This window comes from Zootoca vivipara, chromosome 4 (assembly GCF_963506605.1).
Source record: "Zootoca vivipara chromosome 4, rZooViv1.1, whole genome shotgun sequence".
NCBI lineage: Eukaryota > Metazoa > Chordata > Lepidosauria > Squamata > Lacertidae > Zootoca > Zootoca vivipara.
The window spans coordinates 27,741,530-27,756,084 of NC_083279.1; positions in this window are offsets into that span (position 1 = coordinate 27,741,530).

Consider the following 14,555-nt stretch of genomic DNA (forward strand, 5'->3'; position numbering starts at 1 on the left):
TTGCATATCATACACATAAAATAGGCAAAAATGCTTGCCCACTCCAGCATGTGGTAGTGATTATAATGGTGGTGGTGAGTTAAGTAACCCTCAAGATGAACCGTCTCAGAACATATGCATAAATTAGGTTGGATAAATATAATGGCACGCCAAGGGGATTCTTTGTGAATGACTCAAAAAAGTGTTGTTATTTTTTGTTTCCCACATTTGCAGATCAAAGAAAATAGTAATGTTGACCAGGGAGTGATTTTGATTTTAAAATGGCTCTTTCTTAAGATAGTTAAAATATTTTAGTCGCTAAATCATTTGTCGTTTAATTGATCAGCCAATGAATTTATTGACTAAATATAACAAAAAGACCATTTTATCAAAATCGCAGTGTATTTAAAAAACAACAACTGTGAGATAACACATTTTGCCATTGATTGTTAGAAGGAAGTGCCAAGTTAATATGTTCTTTTTCATTCACTTTTACAAAGACCACACTGGAGCAAAAATGGTCTCCAAAAAAATGACCGGGGAACCCTTAATCTCACTGGCAAAAACTGAGTACATGGATTAATCAACTGGTGGAATTCCCAGTGGAATTTGAAGCCTGATCTCTCAGGTTACATGCCCTTCACCACAAAGCCAGGTTACAACAATGTAAAATTTTGGGAGACAATGGAAGAGTGCGCCTTCAGGGGTGAAGTCAAATCAATGAAGATTTACAGCATTCTTGAGGTCATTTTAATCATTTTAAAATTCAGTATATTATTGCATGCTCTCCTCTGAATTAGTGTTTAGAACTCTAAGACAATCAAATACTAGCAAGTGAAATGCCAGATTTGCCAGCAGGTCATTGAGAGATACTGGGCAGCAAAAAGTAATGATACATTTATTATCTTTCTGTCTTGCTCTTCCTCCTAGAAAGTGCACAATGGGTGCACTTTAGCCTCGCAACCACCCTATGAGGTTAGCTACAGGTTTACCACTCCTATCAACCAATCACCCATTCCCACCACCCTTCTGAGTAATACCCCTCCCCACCCTCTGACTATACATAAGGGTCTGGTGACTTCTGTTTCAGTGTATCTGAAGAAGTGTGCATGCACACGAAAGCTCATACCTATGACAAACTTAGATGGTCTCTAAGGTGCTACTGGAAGGAATTTTTTATTTTGTTTTGACCCTATGAGGTTGTTAGGCCAAGAAACGGTGGTGGTTCAATATCATGCAGTGACCCTCATAGCTGTGTGGAGATCTGAATCTCCATCTAAAAATCCTATACCTACTTACCTGGGAGGAAGCTCCACTGAATTCTGAGTAGACATGTAGGACTGCACTGTCACAGATCAATCCAAAGGGAATGGTGGGGATGAAAATGAAACGTGGCAAAAAAACCTTCAAAGCCAAAGCATTGCTTGGCTCACACCAGCAAGGTGGAAGGTATTTGAGGAGAGGGCTGCATCTTTTCTTCTGTGTGTGAATCTTTGATTTCTTTCCAGTGGGGGACATAGATTTTCTTTCTGTGCTTCTCTTAAACACATACACATACCCCAAATACCCTTTTGTAACTACTCTCTGTGCCAATAGTGCTATTAGAGGAAGAGCAGTGGGGATTTCCTCAGCTGCAACAAGGACACCGCATGGTCTACCCACACAGAGATACTCACAGAGCTACAGCATCTTGGACACCAGCCTATTGACTTGAGGAGTGTGCTCTTAGTCTCCCAAGTTCAGGACAGGCACCATTATCCACTACACTGGACTGTCAATAATAATAATAATAATAATAATAATAATTTTATGGCACTGTGGGTTAAACCACTGAGCCTAGGGCTTGCTGATCAGAAGGTTGGCGGTTCGAATCCCTGCGAGGGGGTGAGCTCCCGTTGCTCGGTCCCAGCTCCTGCCAACCTAGCAGTTCGAAAGCACGTCAAAGTGCAAGTAGATAAATAGGGACCGCTACAGCGGGAAGGTAAATGGTGTTTCCGTGTGCTGCTCTGGTTCACCAGAAGCGGCTTAGTCATGCTGGCCACATGACCTGGAAGCTGTACGCCGGCTCCCTCGGCCAATAATGCGAGATGAGCGCCGCAACCCCAGAGTCGGTCACGACTGGACCTAATGGTCAGGGGTCCCTTTACCTTTATGTTATACTTTAATGTTCCAAAAAGAAAGTTCATATAAATTCTAACAGACAATTAGGACAATAGCAGCTTCCATTTACCCTCTGCTGAGATGTCTAATTCTCTTCTGTGTGTCATGGCAAAGGGTAGATTTTGTGCAGTGACCTCTGAAAGGCTTCAAAGGCTGACGAAACATGGAGGTGTGGAGAGCAAATTGATGGAAAGGGGTGTACTTCAGCACGGGACAAGGTGAACAGTGAAGCAAACCTGATTAGCTTAATGAGCTACCATGTAGTTATCTTTTCGCTTCACATTTTTATTAATTTCCAGACCCTGTCAGGGTTCAAGGCAATATATCTATTTTTTGAGGAATTAATTGTCTGACAGGTATGCAAAGGTAGTGTTGCCAAACCTTGTTCGTCGCAGGTAAATCATTACATGGCCTAAGACAGTTTTCATTAGCGGTGTTGTCTATCAAGCGAGAGTCTTGCCAAAGAATTGCTGATCATACAGCAGGGTCAGAGACAAAGATGTTCAGTCTTCATCCGTCAGTATATTTTTTAAAAGACAATTTATGACATGATCACTGAGTGAAGTTTATTGTGCTACTAAACAACATAGTATTTTAGTGCTTATTAAGTGTCTGGCGTCAAGGAAGGAACTTCTATACTTGCATTTGATCAAGTGATACTGTCCTTTGGTCATATTTTTGTAGTTATGTTGACTATGGCTTTTTGAAGAAGAGGAAGAGGAAGAGGAAGAGGAAGAGGAGGAGGAGGAGGAGGAGGAGGAGGAGGAGGAAGAAGAAGAAGAAGAAGAAGAAGAAGAAGAAGAAGAAGAAGAAGAAGAAGAAGAATAATTGTACAAGATGCACTAGAGTTCTTCAGATTTTCAGTGAAATATTTTCAGTGGGGTGGGCTGTGGACATACAGTGGTACCTCTACTTACGATTTTAATGCGTTCCGAACGCACATTTGTTAGTCGAAAAAAATTTGTAAGTCGAATCCCATAGGAATGCATTGGGAGAAAAAAAATGTAAGTAGAAGCAACCCTATCTAAAAATTCGTGAGTAGAAAAAATCCTATCTAAACCGCATCCAAGATGGCGGACGGAGCTCCATTCGAAAGTAGAAATATTCGTAAGTAGAGGTACCACTGTATTGGATATATTGCACTTCAGTGATTATGTTGGCGATGGGGTCCTTTGGCCAGATGTTGTTGAATTACAGCTTCCAGCATCCCTGACCATTGGCCATTGCTGGCTGCAGCTAATGAAAGCTGGAATACAGTACAGACGTATGACCACAAAATGTCAGATCTCTGTTCCTCTTTCATTTCCACCCGTAAGTTCCTATCCAAATAATAAATGCTGGGAATTATAATTAAGGGGCAGTCATTCTAGCATAAGTACAGTGAGATCCATGGTGAGAATAAGCATTCCTACATTATTTCTTTTAAAAAATGTATTAGCACCCATTTGTTTAGAAGCCGGTATGTACGGTTATTGAAAAGTCAGTCGCTGAACACAATGTTTAGCCTTTCACCATGTGAATGGAGGGGGGAAATTGGTGTCTCCTAAGTGCCCCAATTTTCATATGTGATATGTTGACTTTCTGCTGAGTTTTGCCTCAGGGTGGGCTGCCAGTGAAAGCGTGAAAATAGGAAATTGTCATTTATTGAGTCAGGCCATTGGCATCACCCCAGCTCTCCAGGGTTTCAGACGAAGGTCTTTCAAAGTCCTAACCCGTGCTTTTTTAATGGGGGTCTGCATACCCCTAAACATTTTGTGAATCTAACTTTGGCCTCATTGAGGGGCAGTATTTCAATATGAGTAGGAAAATGAGAGTACCCCTAAACATTTTTTTATTGAGGGGGCGGGGAAGCACTGGTCCTAAGATGCCAGGGTTGAACCAGGGAATGTTTGCATGCAAAGCATGTCTTTTGCCACTTAGCTTTGGGTACCCACTGCGATTTTAATATAATGGGAAGAATCTGCCTAAACTATCTTCCCATATAAATGCCACACTGAAATGAGTGATGGTAGTGAAATGAATAATTGAGCCCAAGACATGATGGACCCAGCCCAGCAACACCATAAGTCACCTCTTCCACTACCAGGCCTGTTCTTTCACCCAAACCTACATATATTTGTGGTGGAATCCCGACTAGGAAAGGTTTGCGGCAACAGTGGAGACTATGTTTTTAAAACCTCAGGGCTCAAGTAGTCAGGAGAGTCCATTGCCACCAAGCAACCTGGAAAATGGAATTCCCAGTTTTCATTGGCTCCTTTTTCCCAAGCCTCCCACCAGCAAATGGTACCCCAGACCACACAAAAACTGAGGCCTTAAAAGCAAGAGCTCTGCCACTACTGCAAACCCTCCACACCAACAATACCCACAGCAGCTAGAAAAGAAAGTTGGGAGAAAGATGTCCGATGAGTTTCATTGCAAGGAAGCATTCTTGGATACATTACATAATGGAGGGTGGGAGTTTTCTTCGCAGAAAAAGTCCTGAGGAACTTGAAGTACAGTGGTGCCTCGCAAGACGTTCCGCGAGTCGCTTCGTCTTGCGATAATTTCGTCTTGCGAAGTGCAGTTTGCCGCGGCAAAAACAAACAAACAAAAAACCGCCGAAAAACTTCGTCTTGCGAAACACGGCCATAGAAAACTTCGTCTTGCGAAGCGCCGAAAATATCGCAAAACGCTTTCGTCTTGCAAGTTTTTCATTGCGCAAGGCACTCATCTTCCAAGGTACCACTGTAATTGCAAGTTGAGCCACTGTGAGCTCCCTAATCACTGACTGAAATAAACAGAAAATGTGTTTCCACAATTCCCACTTAATTCACTGCGATTAATACAGATAAATAAGTTGCACTGGTTTATATTTGAGTTTGGGTTGCTTTTATCGTTACTGTATTTTTGTGAACCATCCGGGGGACCCATTAGCTGCTGGCTGCATGTGAATCTATCCAAGCAGGTAAGCAATAAAATAAAATGTCAAGAAAGTGACATTCTGAAAGATTAAGCTACTGGTTTTTAACACATACAAGGTTAGCAAGAATGTGTAGGTAGGGAACATTCCCAGCACCAGATGTTCTTTATCTTGGCCCTGGCAAATCATTCCATGTTATGGTCCTAACAATTATATACTGGACTGGCCAGTCATTTCACAATGTGGGAGCATCTGATGTGGGGTTTATTGTGTTAGCTTTCCTGATAATGCTAGTGATTCTGTCCCATTTTCTAACGTTCCTTTCACGTGGCAGTACCTGTTGCATTGTGAAACTGTGGCTTTTTGACTGATGTACTGCCATGTCAAGCTAAATTTCATTCACACTGGTGACACAACAGTGGACCTCATCGGACATGTTGCCACCCTGTATGCAGATGTTTGCTTCTGCTCCCCCATGAACATGTACATGGCAGAGAAAGAATGTCTGAACACTACCCCTTCACATGTTGCAATCTATGAAAATGTTAGGGAAATTACAGCACATATCTCCTATTATTTTTCGGGATACGTGGGCTGCAGAATTTTTTTTGGGGGGGGGGGGTTTCGCCTGAAAGCAAATAACATGGAAATACCTACTATGTTCCACTAGACTTCCTAAAGTGGCTTTTGTGTTGTGTGAAAGATCAAATAAAATGTGAAAAATAACACACGGGGAACACGGAATAAACAGTTGCGTAAATGCAGTCTTTACTTTTGGGGAGGAATTTAAGTGCATACTGGGGAATTTAGGCTTGTGCAAAAGTGAATTAAAGTGCTCTGCTACCCTAGCATGACAAATCCATTTTTTAAAGGAACTGATTTTTTTTTTATTTTTTATTTTGCAGTAAGGAAAATGCTGAGATAATTCACTAAAAAGTGTGGGAAAGAAACTGTGAGGGGGGGATATATACTGTATGTCCATTGGGAAATTATTGGATTTGTATGTTTGTTACACACACACACACACTCATTTGCAAAAAGGAAGGAAGGAAGAAAAGAAAGAAAAGAAAAGAAAAGAAAGAAAAGTGTGGGTTGAATGACTGATTAATGGGAAGACTTGTAAACACCCTGCAAGCAAATCAGGATGTAGGTTATCAAATAACCTCCCGATAAAGAAATAAGAACTGCCAATGAAGATTGAACATATCCCAACCACTCTGTAAGCTTTGTGCAAGCAAATCAGAATGGAGGACACAGAAATTTTTCTTTTTTAAAACAAAAAGGTTCATCACCGTTGGCCATTTCTTACTGGTGTACCCACCAAATTTATAAGGAAGTTCTAAAGCACTCTGAGAATGATGCAAAAAACAGAAAACTGTCAAGAAACTGAAGGTCAGGTTTCTTTGCAGGCCTAATCGAGAGGCTATTATTTAATTTTCCTTGGAAGAAGTGTCAAGGAAAAGTCCTGGTGACCGAGTCACTTTTAGCATTCAGGTCTGGCTTTCTTTGCTGGCTTAGACTGGACTCCATTTTTCACTGTTTCCCCCCCATCCCACCCACCCCCCAAAAAACCCAGCTCATGTGAATTCTCAACATTAATTGCTTCTTTTTGAAAAGAAGAAAAAACAGGCCATGTCCTCTGAATAGAGTTTGAGTTTAACGCGAAGGCACCTTCAGTGAAAATGACTTTAATCTTTGGGGGCACCAGAAAATAAAAATAAAAACAGATTTAAAATTGTGTTTTAAAAAAATACGGGAAGAGGAAGCGCTTCTAGAGATTAGAGTGGCCCGTGCAAACAAGCCTTTGAAAGGGACTTTATGAAACGAAACCTTGTATGCCTTTCCCTTCAATTCTCCTTCATGTGGGAAACACAGCTTCCTTAGCTTTTGAATCCGCTTTTGAAACTCAGTCAGGGCGATGCCGTACGTATTTAAATCTTCCTCATAAAAAGGTTTCGTCTAAGTTGCTTCTCCAGCACTTGTTTGAACATTAAATATGCAAATAATCATCATTACACTTCCAACAATTACACATGTTTGTGAGCGCTATGTCAAGTACTGGCAGCAGTGCAATCATTTGTAAAGACAAATATTCCATTCCAAGAGATGTCATGCTGCTTAGAAGATTTCTTTTTGTATTAGTAGCCACACTGCTGCTTCATAAAGTGTGCAAATGAACGTGACAGTGCTGCCAATAGCTGCCAGGGCCTTCCTCTCGGCAGAGCAGATGTCAATCAACCATCCCAAACAGACAAGGCCGCTGCAGACATTAAACATGCAGCATGTAGGAAGGAAGGCACAGACAACACAGGGATCTCGCAGGCTCCATGTACTCTCTCTCTCTCTCTCTCTCTCCCCACCTCTCTCTTGCAGAGGAGGCCTGAGGCCTTTGGAATATTTTAATTCCTGATTTCTGACTATATTATCATGCGTTTGTAACAGACGAATTGTAATTTGTAGCTCTGAGGTGATATGAAAAGCTGCCCGAAACCATAGGGCAGCTGTAGAAATCTACGGCAAGGTTTCCTCTGTTCTTTTTCTCTCTCTCTTTTCTTCTCTTGCCTCCCATTTCCTACACACACACACACACACACACACACACACACACACACACACAACCCTTCTCTCTCTCTCTTTCTCTCTCTCTCTTCATGTAGTTATGGGTAATTGTCACCGCTCACTTTTATCGCATCCAAAGTAGCAGCTTAGACAACTGTGACTTTGCTCGCAACTAATCTTGCCTCCTCCCGAAGTGGGAAAATCCCAAGTATTTTCAGGGTCCTATTGATAACCCTTGTGCTTCTTTTCCATAAAAGACGGATGACTCTGGCAAGCTTGGGAGAGTGCAGATAATGGGATTGACTTGGTACTTAAATCTCAGTGAACCACGACAGCATAAGTAATTAGTGAATTGGATCCATACTGGGGTGCTAATGACGGCTAATACTGCCCCACACCATTCTGAAAACCACAAGATGCACATCCATCTCACTCAGATAAAAACCAAAGGGACACTGCTTTGCAGGCATCATTTATTTCTACTACTCCTACACAGAATTTATTCCTTTCTTGTTTGGGTTTGAGGAGGGGGAGGAAAAAAATCTAATTTTCCAGAAGTGACATCCTGGAGAACAAAGTGACCATCCTTTCAGCAGAGTTCATTATGATTACAATACCTCTGGTGTTTTTAATTAAGAAAGGCTAATTAAGAGAAACCACACATTTATCTTCTTATCTGCTTGTCAGGGGACAGAGTCACAAACACTAACTGTATGTTTGTTTGCACAAAGAAGGTCGTTAGCGCCGTACTGGCGACTGATACTCACTTTATTTAATATTAAAGTACCCCCTTGTTTCTTGCACCGTCAACTTCTGAAAGAAAAAGAAAGAAAGAAAAAGTTGCTCAAGCCGTGTTATTCCCTACTTCCCCGCCAACTGGCATAATTGCAGAACATTTGTGTACAAACTAGCACTCTGCCTCATTTTTCTTTTCCCACGAAGTGATAGCATTTTATCAGGATAATTTAGATAAATGTCTTTCCATAGGGTTTGCTTATCCTTCCAGGAGCTATGATCGACAAACAGCCACATAAGATGAATGGCACAGTGTTTTGGTAAAATGTATTCTCAGCTGAGAGCAAAAAGTGTTTCAAAGTGAGGCAAATTTCTCTCTTTTTTCCACTGAGATCTGATTAGCAAGTATGACAAAAACCCCACCTAGCCCTTTTGCCTCGTTAACAATGGATTTGTATTAGAAACACACACACACACACACACACACACACACACACACACACATGCACACTTTGAAATTAACCCCCTCCCTCTGAAAGACAGAGCTGCCCCAGGAGAGAGAGAGAGAGACAGAGAGAGACAGAGAGAGAGAAGAGAGAACATAAAGTATTGGGTTGTATATCTCTACTGCATCTGTGGGATGAGGCAAAAACTGTACAATCCACTTACTCAGAAGTAAGTACCACTGTGTGCTATGGTCCATGGGGTCACGAAGAGTCGGACACGACTAAACGACTAAACAACAACAAGTACCACTGCATTTAATGCAACTCTGTCACAAATAAATGTTGTTAGGTTGTGACCAAAGTTTCCCAAATTCATTTTAGGTTGTGATGCACAAACATAGCACCTATGTGATGTAACATATGTGTCACGTGTAGTTTCAGTCTCAAGGGAATTTAAGGGAGGTGCATTCATTCACACAGACCTTGGTTCTTCTAACGCTGTAGTGTCTGAAGAGAAGGGTGCTTGGAATAAAAGTGGCATATTGTGAACTTGCTTGCACCGACAGGCAACGGTCATTGTTCTGCCAGCTGAGCACTGAAGCTAAACGAATTACTCCTGCCTCTTTCAGTCACTTTCTCAGATGCAATTTGTCCCGTCTTTATTGGACGCGCAAGCAAGGTGTGGCTCAAAGGAGCAGCGCGGAAGGAGTTAAGAGGGATGGGGAGGAATTATTGGCCAGCAGCGGCAAATCATCACTCTGCCAGAAATCACTTTATATATTACTAGCCTTGTTAGTTGAGATTGGTGGCGGCGGCAGGAGATATGATAGATCTTTCCATGAGAACTGGATGAAAACCATGTTGATTTTGAAATGCTTATTTCGAAAACTCCCAATACTGTGCTAAACATTTGGTGGTATATGTAAGGAGAGAGGGAAGGTTAAAGGACAAGCTTTTTATAGAGAAAAAAGATCTCTCCCTCTCCCATCACATGAGAAAGAAAAGGCAGTTAGGTTGCAAATGATTAGCAGACATGAAGAGCTAATGTAGGATGAATAAATGGACATATTCTCTGATGAGGAGGAGAGACTAGATATGGATTGTCTTAACTGGGCAAAATAAAGATGGATGAAATAAATTCTCAGTCTCAATGTTAGTTCAGAAGATGGGAGAATTCATGTTTCCCTAGCTTATGCCTGGAAACAGTATCTCAAGGTTGCAACTAGGGATATGTAATTTGACAGGGCAGCCCACAGTGGAATCTCATTCTTCCCATTTCTTTGATGCACCAAGTTCAGGGTAAGCCCATTCATCAGCCAAACATGGGTGCTATCTGTGATGCGAAGAAACTCCTGTTGGCACCAATGAGAGTTTTCTCCCATTGCAGGCAGCTGACACTCCACCTCCTAGTTTGGATTGGGACCACCGCTGTGACCATGAATTAATGCCCCTCTCCTCCATGCCACAGTCCCAATAGAGCTGTTGGTCCCCCATGGCTGGTTATTTTTTAAACATCACACACACCAGGGATAAACACGTGAATAACATCACCTCTAGTAGGTCCACTCTCTTTGCACAGTACTGATAGGTTGAACCATATTTATTATTATTATTTTTAAATCACATGCCACGTTTTATCAATTATTTCAAAGCTTCATACAATACAATAAATACGTACAAAAAGCAGAATTAAAGAGCCGCGAGTTTTAATTACTTAGGAGAGGAAAATATTTTTTAGAATACCCGGGAAATAATAATAATAATAATAATAATAATAATGGGTGGTTCATAGTTGGGGCACTTCTACAAAAAAGAAAGAAATGTAAAAAAAGTAGTCCTACCTTTGTTCTGTCAAACTCAGCTCTAATGCAAGAAGTATTTGGAGAAGGGCATCAAGCACAGAGCAATTTTTCAAGCTTGTTTTATATTTTAAAAACTGATTGGATTAAAAAGAAGCAAGTACAGGAGGGCCAGTCAGAAAACCTGTGAGCCACATGAATTTATTTTATTTTTTTAAGGCAGACAGTCTGCTTAAAGTGTGTGAAGATACAGAGGGAAAGAAAAAACAGCGCTGGATTCAGAAATAGAGGTGTGTGTCCTTTGGGGAGGAAACACAGGAGAGCGCAAGCTTACTTAACAGTACGAAACAACACACCAATCACTGTTTGCAGGAACACAGTAAGCCAACTTGAAGAATGACCATCCAATGTCTTTCAAAATTCCCACGAAACTTTCTTTTCTACTTTCAACTGCTGAATGTTGCTTTTCCCAGCCTCTCCTTCCTCACCAAGCTTCCTACTGTGTCTCACTTATGTGTCTGCTTGGACCCTTGGGGTGGTCATTGCAGGTAAGATTGATGCCCTGAGAAAAGTGTTTTCTAAGCTAAAATTACCTGATGGTAATTTTACCTGGGATGCACATTCTATGGAGGCTGCAGCCTACAGACCCAACACCTGTATCCTGGTTTAGCATTTGGCAATGCCTATATAATGCTATCTCATTATTGTCTGGAGGCAGGGGTCCGCTTTCTAGAAACCAGAAAGTTTATTGGCAAGAAAGGTGGCTCTTCCTGGGGGATCTGTTACCGTTTAGCTTCTGATGTTTCGCCTTTTTAAATCACGGAAGAGCCCTCTTTAAACTGCTCACAGCAATTCCCGTCACGGGGGACATGTGTTTTTATTCTGGGATCATTTAACATATTCCCCTCTTTCTCAAATGCCAGGCATTCTGCCATCTTTTATGTTACTTTACCTGAAAGTGGAAACATGTTGTTGTTGTTGTTGTTGTTGTTTATTTATACCCCTCCCATTTGGCTGGGTTTCCCCAGCCACTCTGGGCGGCTTCCAAGAAAATATTAAAATACAATAGCCCTTCAGATATTAAAAGCTTCAAGAAACATATTCCCTAAATATGTAGTTGCTGCCTTCCATGTTTGTTTTCCTAGTGGCACTAGAAAAGCCCCCTCAGTGGTGGAAATAGCTACCTGACCGCTTTGGGGGAGAATCCAGCCACAACTTGCTTTTACTTTGGAAATATTATTCGCTGTGTTGCCAGCAAAACAAGAATTTTTTTACAAGAAATCAAGACATCACCATTACCTGTTTTCCACCAGCTGGTCCCAGGGCAGGTTACACCAATTTAAAATTCAGAAATGAAAAACAATTAACCAATACTGTATGTTACATTTCCACCGCCAACTGGATCACAAGATGAGGTTGCAATCCACAGCATATTTACTTGAGAGCAGGTTCTGCTGAAATAGAATTTTGCAGTAAATATCTTTAGGACCAGGGGGCTAGAATTCTCAGAGTTTATACAGATGTTTCTCAATGGGCCAAAAGCAAGAGGATCTCCAAGGCCTGTTGAAAAAGGGAGAGTTACAGGTAGGTAGCCGTGTTGGTCTGGCGTAGTCAAAACAAAATAATTTTTTTTCCCCTTTCAGTAGCACCTTAGAGACCAACTAAGTTTGTCATAGGTATGAGCTTTTGTGTGCATGCACACGAAAGCTCATACCAATGACAAACTTAGTTGGTCTCTAAGGTGCTACTGAAAGAAAGAAAAATTAATTTTGTTTCGAAAAAGGGAGAGTCATTATTAAATCTATCACAAATTCTGAATAGTCTGTGCATAAAATGTGCTTATTAGAAAATCCTTTCTCATAAGAATAATAAAGCACAAAAATAGACTAATGAATCCTCAGCTGCTGTGTTTGCATAGGATCTGGTTGTAGACTTCACTGAGAATATTTGGTTACTTTGCAGGTAGAAAATTCTGGACCAGTTGCAGGGGGGGAAATGTGAATCATGATTGAGTTCAAGTCCAGAAGCATAGAAAGAACTTACTGCATAACAGTATGGGGGCCTCCTGCCCTCGAAACTTGGTGCTCAAATATTATAACAGAACTACTACAGGAAGTGTACCTAACAAAGCAGGTATTATGGGGTCTAGGAAAACCTTACACTAATACCAGTTTCTACTAATTCATACAGTCATGTCTTTCTGCAGTGCAAAAAGATGCAAGGCCAGGTACAGTCTAAAAAGTGTGGATTAAATATATTCATGTATTTATATTTTGAACAAAATTACTCAGTTTCAACCCATACTGGATCCCCACACCAGAATATAATAGAATTTCAAAACTGGAATGCATAAAATCACATAATGTGATCAACTACAAGCAAATAAGTTAAGGCCATGAAAAACACTTTAACTCAGAAGTTTGACAATTGTAGAATCATAGAATTGTAGAGTTGAGGGGGACCCCGGGGATCATCTAGTTTAAGCCCCTGCAATGTAGGAATAAAATACAAATATTTATGTCCTTTACGGATCTAGCTCAGGAGAAAGTTCCAAAGCTGGGAGAACACAGCAGAAATCGCTTTGATTTAACTTGGTGCAAAGAATGAATAAGGTGTGGGGCCTAAAACCTGTGGAGAATCACAAGAAAAACAAGCATTGCATGTATTTTTTAACTGCCTCCCGAATAGCTGTGTGTGAATCCTTGGTTTGATCTAAACACTATTATGTTTCATTTTTGTTTTTTAAATAATAATAATAATAATAATAACGTATTTATTTATACCCCATGCATCTGGATGGGTTTCGTTCACATAAGTAATGCTCACCATACCTGTGTAAACCGCTTTGAGCTTTTGTTTTACAATCAAGCGGTGTATAAAATTTATGAAACGGAAATAAATACTAGATAAATAAATAACTGGCTACACAATAGTGTAGACAAACATGAATGTTGAAGCAGTGAACTGAGTGGTCACAAATAAAGCAAGGGGAAATTGTGGGAATCAGAGGGTTGGTGCCAGGCTAAATCATGCTTTAATCTGACTGAAACTTATGGGGCAAGTGAGCCAAGAAGGCTCAGAAACAGTGTAGGCTTGTTCACACAATACATATATATACAAGTTGTCTTTACACAGGTCTTGATGATTTGTGCAGCTCAGCTATCACTGATATAGAGACTGTACCACTCACTGAACCTTACCTGTGAATAAATGTATGAGTTTGCAGTTCAATTATTTGTGTACACAGGTACCCAAATTGCGTACACAGATTGTGCATTCACTGAATGTGTGAACACCCTTCCGGTATGGAGGGCGGTGTTAGTGTTAATGAAAATAAACGGAGGCTTATTTTGCTTCTTCAGACATACATGGGGGGGGGGAGCCCAAAATACAAAACAGAAAAAGTAACTTGCACTCCGTTTTACATTGCAGCAGAAAAGGAGCACAGAACTATTTCTTATACAAGAATTTAATGAGAAAGCTGGGGAGAAAGGCGCCCTAATGAGAAACAGTTCTCTAAACTTGATCCCACATACATACCTCGAATCTGCCAGTTGCTGGTACATTTCCACTGGGTGAAGTTTGAAATTGAGGTAGTTTTTATCTGTTTGCATCTAACTGCTGATAGCAGAAGCTTGCAACTGGTATGTGAATAAAATGAAATGTATGTGCATTTTCAGCATGTGGTTTTTAACATTAAGCAGTTATTCTCCCAAGTCTTAAAGCATCGGTATATTTTTTAAAAATAATAATTTACTTGGACAATTGTATATCTGAGACTCTGGTTTTATTTTTCCCACTCCTTACTTTTTCCTCCATCAAAGTATGTTGGAATTTGTAACCATGAAGATACATAATTTATTAGCCTTAGCCTTATATATATATATATATATATATATATATATATATATATATATATATATATTTCAATCGTAAGCTTTTTAAACCAGCCTCCCAGTGCTGCTTGATAAAGCTACA